The sequence below is a fragment of the Otolemur garnettii genome, unplaced genomic scaffold (genome assembly GCF_000181295.1).
Source record: "Otolemur garnettii isolate 467f Iridium unplaced genomic scaffold, OtoGar3 scaffold00025, whole genome shotgun sequence".
Classification (NCBI taxonomy): Eukaryota; Metazoa; Chordata; class Mammalia; order Primates; family Galagidae; genus Otolemur; species Otolemur garnettii.
The window spans coordinates 15,990,830-15,995,713 of record NW_003852420.1 but is presented as its reverse complement, the minus strand read 5'-3'; the positions used below and the strand labels follow the sequence as shown (position 1 = coordinate 15,995,713).

The 4,884-nt window shown below is 44.6% G+C and overlaps 1 protein-coding gene across 7 annotated transcripts in view; it reads right to left on the bottom strand.

Moving 5' to 3' along the window:
- The window catches only part of RALY (RALY heterogeneous nuclear ribonucleoprotein), a 95,811-nt gene that overhangs the window by 47,005 nt on the left and 43,922 nt on the right, over window positions 1-4,884 (bottom strand). For 5 of the 7 annotated variants that reach the window (XM_023512232.1, XM_012804131.2, XM_012804128.2 and 2 more), the window contains exons 2-3: window positions 2,273-2,356; window positions 411-477 (exon numbers count right to left, since the gene is read on the bottom strand). The gene's annotated coding sequence lies outside the window, so the exon portion shown is untranslated. The remainder of the gene's footprint in view (window positions 1-410; window positions 478-2,272; window positions 2,357-4,884) is intronic. The other 2 variants (XM_012804127.2, XM_012804130.2) reach the window with 1 other exon arrangement.

Here is a 4,884-nt window from a genome sequence, read left to right as displayed (position 1 = left end):
CTCGCTTGAGCCCAGGAGTTGGAGGTTGCTGTGAGCGTGATGCCATGGCACTCTACCCAGGGGGATAGCTTGAGGCTCCGTCTCAAAAAATAAATAAATAAATAAATAAAAATAAATAAATTAACCAATCAAACTCAGGGATTCCTTTATAACAACACAAAATGAACTCAAACATTTATAACGCTTCCTTCTCAGTTTCTTGTTTTGTTAATGCTGTTTTATAATTCATAAAGCTCCTCAACTTGCATGATCCTCCATAACATCCCTACAAGGTTAATACATGCAAAGGAGACTTCTGGGCAGCGCCTATGGCTCAAAGGAGTAGGGTGCTGGCCCCATATACCAGAGGTGGCGGGTCCAAACCCAGCCCCAGCCAAAAACTGCAAAAAAAGGAGACTTCCAATTCCTACCTGCTCTGCTGGGTCCTTCAACTGAATCTCCTTTCTGAATGTCTAAGAAGGTCTATCTTCTTTAACTCTATAAGAAAAATCAGGATTATAGGAAGATTAGCAACCAAGGAAACCCTGCCAAGTGAGGAAGAACACTTGTATTAATATTTATAGTTAAAAGAAACAGGGTCCTAACATCAACCTTGTAAAATTTCCTTGTATTAAACTTGGGCAAATTACTTTAGCTTCCTGAGCCTCAATTTCCTCATCTATAAAATGGGATTTTAGAAACAGGTACAGGCTCAGCGCCTATAGCTCAAACAACTATGGCACCAGCCACATACACCAGAGCTGATGAGTTTGAATCCAGCCCGGGCCTGCCAAACAGTAATGACAACTACAACCAAAAAATAGCTGAGCATTGTGGTGGGCGCCTGTAGTCCCAGCTACTTGGGAGGCTGAGGTGACAGAATCACTTAAGCCCAGGAGTTAGAGGTTGCTATGAGCTGTGATGCCACAGCACTCTACCCAGGGTGACAGCTTGAGGCTCTGAAGAAAGGGAAAGGGAAAGGGTACAGTAGTACATACCTATAATCCCAACTATTCAGGGGGATCACTTGCCCAAGAGCTTAAGAATAACCTAGGCAGCCAGGCGTAGTGGCTCACGCCTATAATCCCAGCACTCTAGGAGGATGAGAGGAGTGGACTGCTTGAGCTTAAGAGTTGGAGACTCCTCTAACCATGAGCAAGACCCCGTCTGTAAAAAGAGCCAGGCTTATGGCAGGTACCTGTAGTCCCAGCTACCTAGGAGGCTGAGGCAAGAGGATCTCTTAAGCACAAAGAGTCTGATGTTGCTGTGAGCTATGATGCCACAAACTCTACTGTGACTAACACTATCTCCCAAAAAAAAAAAGAAAAAAAGGGACATCCTAGGCAACAAAACAAGATTCCATCTCAAAAGGGGGGAGGGTGAGGAGGGGAGTTTGTCTAGATTAAATGAGATCTATAACACTGTAAATTCTTTTCTTTCTTTCTTTTTTTTTTGAGACAGAATCTCACTTTGTTGCCCTCAGTAGATGGCATCATAGCTCACAGCAACCTCAAACTCTTGGGCTTAAGTGATTCTCTTGTCTTAGCCTCCCAAGTAGTGGGACTACAGGTGCCAGCCACAACACCCAGCTATTTTTAGAGACAGGGTGTCACTCTGGCTCAGGCTAGTCTCAAACCTGTGAGCTTAGGCAATTCACCCACCTTCAACCTCCCAGAGTACTGGGATTACAGGCTTGAGCCATTGTGCCTAGCCTTACTGTAAGTTCTTAATGTGTTGATTTTGCTTCCCTGTTGACCATCTGATCCTGTCTCTGCATTTCCCCTGACTTTTCCCTTCATTCAGTCTTACTCTATCACTCCATCCTTATTACTTTTCATGATCACATTTTGTAGAATTGAGAAAATGACAGAATTTCCTAAAGCAAATCCATGGGCTTGGTAGGTCACAGGAGACAATGAAGTCAGATCACATTGAAGACCTGAAGAGAGGACAGATACAGTTGCCAGGTTCCCAGATAATCTCCAGCAGAAGCAAAAGCAGCAAGCCTTATTCATGCTCTACCTTATTCATGGCAAACGATCCAAGCAAAAGCAGCAAGCCTTATTCATGCTCTACCTTATTCATGGCAAACGATCCAAGACATTATCATGGCAGCTCTAGTAAACCAATCTCAACCACTGTTCTCCCAGTTCAGGAGGTTGCCTATGCTAACATTCAATCTCTTGTAACTCACCTGTAAGTTTTCTTTATTAATGGCAAACTAATCCCCAAGCTAACTACCCTTTATCTTGGCCCAAGCTTATCCAGAGTTTTCCCAGACACCCTCACTCACCAGTACAAAGGCTGTGCTTAGCCAGCTATTTCTTCCTCTGGGTTACACGGGTCAGCACCAGCTGCCTCTGGGAACGAGGCTCACCTGTAACAGAGAGAGAGCTTGTTAAGGGTCCTCCCCAGAACAGGCAAGAACTCAGGGCAGTATGAGCATTCTAAGTTCCTGCCTTTACACATTTTGCATCCTACCAAAAGATAGGTTAATTTAAGTACATAACTTCAAGTAGTGCAAAGTGCTATAAAATATAAAAATAAAGCAGGGTGGCTCGGCACCTGTATCTCAAGCGGTTAAGACACCAGCCACATATACCAGAGCTGGCGAGTTTGTATCCAAGCCTGAGCCTGCCAAACAACAATGACCACTACAACCAAAAAAAAAAAAAAAAAAAATTAGCTGGGCATTGGGGCAGGCACTTATAGTCCCAGCTACTTGGGAGGCTGAGGCAAGAGAATCACTTAAGCCCAGGAGTTGGAGGTTGCTGTGAGCTGTGATGCCACGACACTCTACCCACGGTGACAGCTTGATGCTGTCTCAAAATAAATAAATAAAGCAGGGAAGGGGAGAAAGAATAACAAAGGGTAAAAGTAGAGTCTATTTTTAGAAGAGATGGTCAGGAAAGTCCCCTCTCCAAAGAGTGACAAATGCACAGACCTGAATAAAGTGAGGGTATAATCCAGGGGTCCTCAAACTTTTTAAACAGGGGGCCAGTTCACTGTCCCTCAGACCAATGGAGGGCCGGACTGCAGGCCCTGGGACAAGTCAGCTGCTAAGCAGGACAGGCAGCAGTGGCAAAAACACCCAGAGGGCCAGATAAATGTCCTAGGCGGGCTGCATGTGGCCCGTGGGCCATAGTTTGAGGACACCTGGTGTAATATGTACAAAGATCTGAGAAAAGAGTGTTCCAGAAAGTGAGAATAACAAGAACAACGGCTCTGTGGCATAAAAAGCAAGAGTAAGTTTGGTATGTTTAAGGAACAAGAAGGCAAATACAGCTAGAATAGAGTGACATGGGAGAATTAAGTATACACTAGACACACACAAAGCAATTATTTATGCCTTCTATTTTATTTTTGTTGTTGTTGCTGCAGTTTGGCCAGGGCTGGGTTTGAACCCACCACCCTCAGTATATGGGGCCAGTGCTCTACCCACTGAGCCACAGGTGCCGTCGCCTTATGCCCTCTATTTCTATTTTAAATAAGAGATTAAGAAGCCTCAGAGGTTAGCTGACTTGCCTAAGATCAAAGTTAAGTCAGCGGTAAAACTGGGAGTGGAACTCAAGTCTTCTATACTTGGGTCCCCAATCCCCAACCCTTGGACAGGTCTTATGGCCTGTTAGGAACTAAAAGGTAGGCTGCAGAGCAGGAGGTTAACAGCAGGTGGGCAAACTCACATCCCTTGATTGGTATTTATAGCCACTCCCCCATCACTCACATCACCACCTGAGCTCCACCTCCTGCAAGATCTCCCAACACCCTCACTCCTGTCTGTCTATCCGTGGAAAAACTGGTGCCAGAAAGATTGAGGACCAGTGTCTTAGACAACTCTACTCTGTCTCGTTCCTGAGAGACAGGAGAGTTCAGGGGTTTAGATAACCTGAACTCCAGCTGAAACAAACCTTCAAACACTCTGAGATGGATAGGGTTTCTATTCTCACCTCCCTCTGCTGAGGATAGTGAAAAAGAGAAACCTCTACATATTCTCAGGAATATGTGTTAAAGGTGCCTCTGAAATGAGAACAGCAGAACATATCAGGCACTGTTCTAAACTTTTTACTGATATTTACTTATTTAATCTTTATAATAATCTTGGAAGGTTGGTGTGTTATTATTTTACTAAAGGGGAAACTGAGGCACAAAAGTAAATGTGCTCAATTCACAAAGCTATATTGTCTAGATAGTGGAGCTGGGACTTGAACCCAATCCAAATCCAGGGGTTGCCCTCTAAACCATACATTATACCACTTCTCAGAAGACGACAGAAATTGTGTTCTCTAGTTGTAGTTGATATAGTTGAGAGCTGCTACTATACCCCAGGTACTATGCTAAGTATTAAACTGTTAGTCCCTATAAACACTCTGTGAAGTAGGTCATTTTACAACCAAGATTACTGAAGACAGGTGGGACAAGTGTGCCTTTCAAGGTCAAACTGAAGACAAGCAGGGTAAATGTGTCATTCAAGGTCAAACAGCTAGTAAGCATCAGAGCTAGTATTTGAATCTAAGTGTGTGTACTTTGCTTTACTCCAAAGCCTATGTGCTTTCCCTTAGTTTATGGGCTGCCTTACACAGCAACATGAAAGACCAGAAATCATAAAGTTCTTTCTACCTCAAAATTCTATGATTTGAACTGGGGGACAAGAGTGGTTTGCCACTGCTTCCCCTTAAGACTGTGATTAGGGGCTCGGTGCCTGTAGCTCAAGCAGCTAAGGCACCAGCCACATACACCTAAAGTGGTGGGTTCGAATCCAGCCCTGGCCCACCAAACAACAATGACAGCTGTAACCAACAAACAGCTGGGTGTTGTGGCGGGCGCCTGTGGTCCCAACTACTTGGGAGGCTGAGGCAAGAGACTCGCTTGAGCCCAGGAGTTGGAAGTTGCTGTGAGCTGTGATGC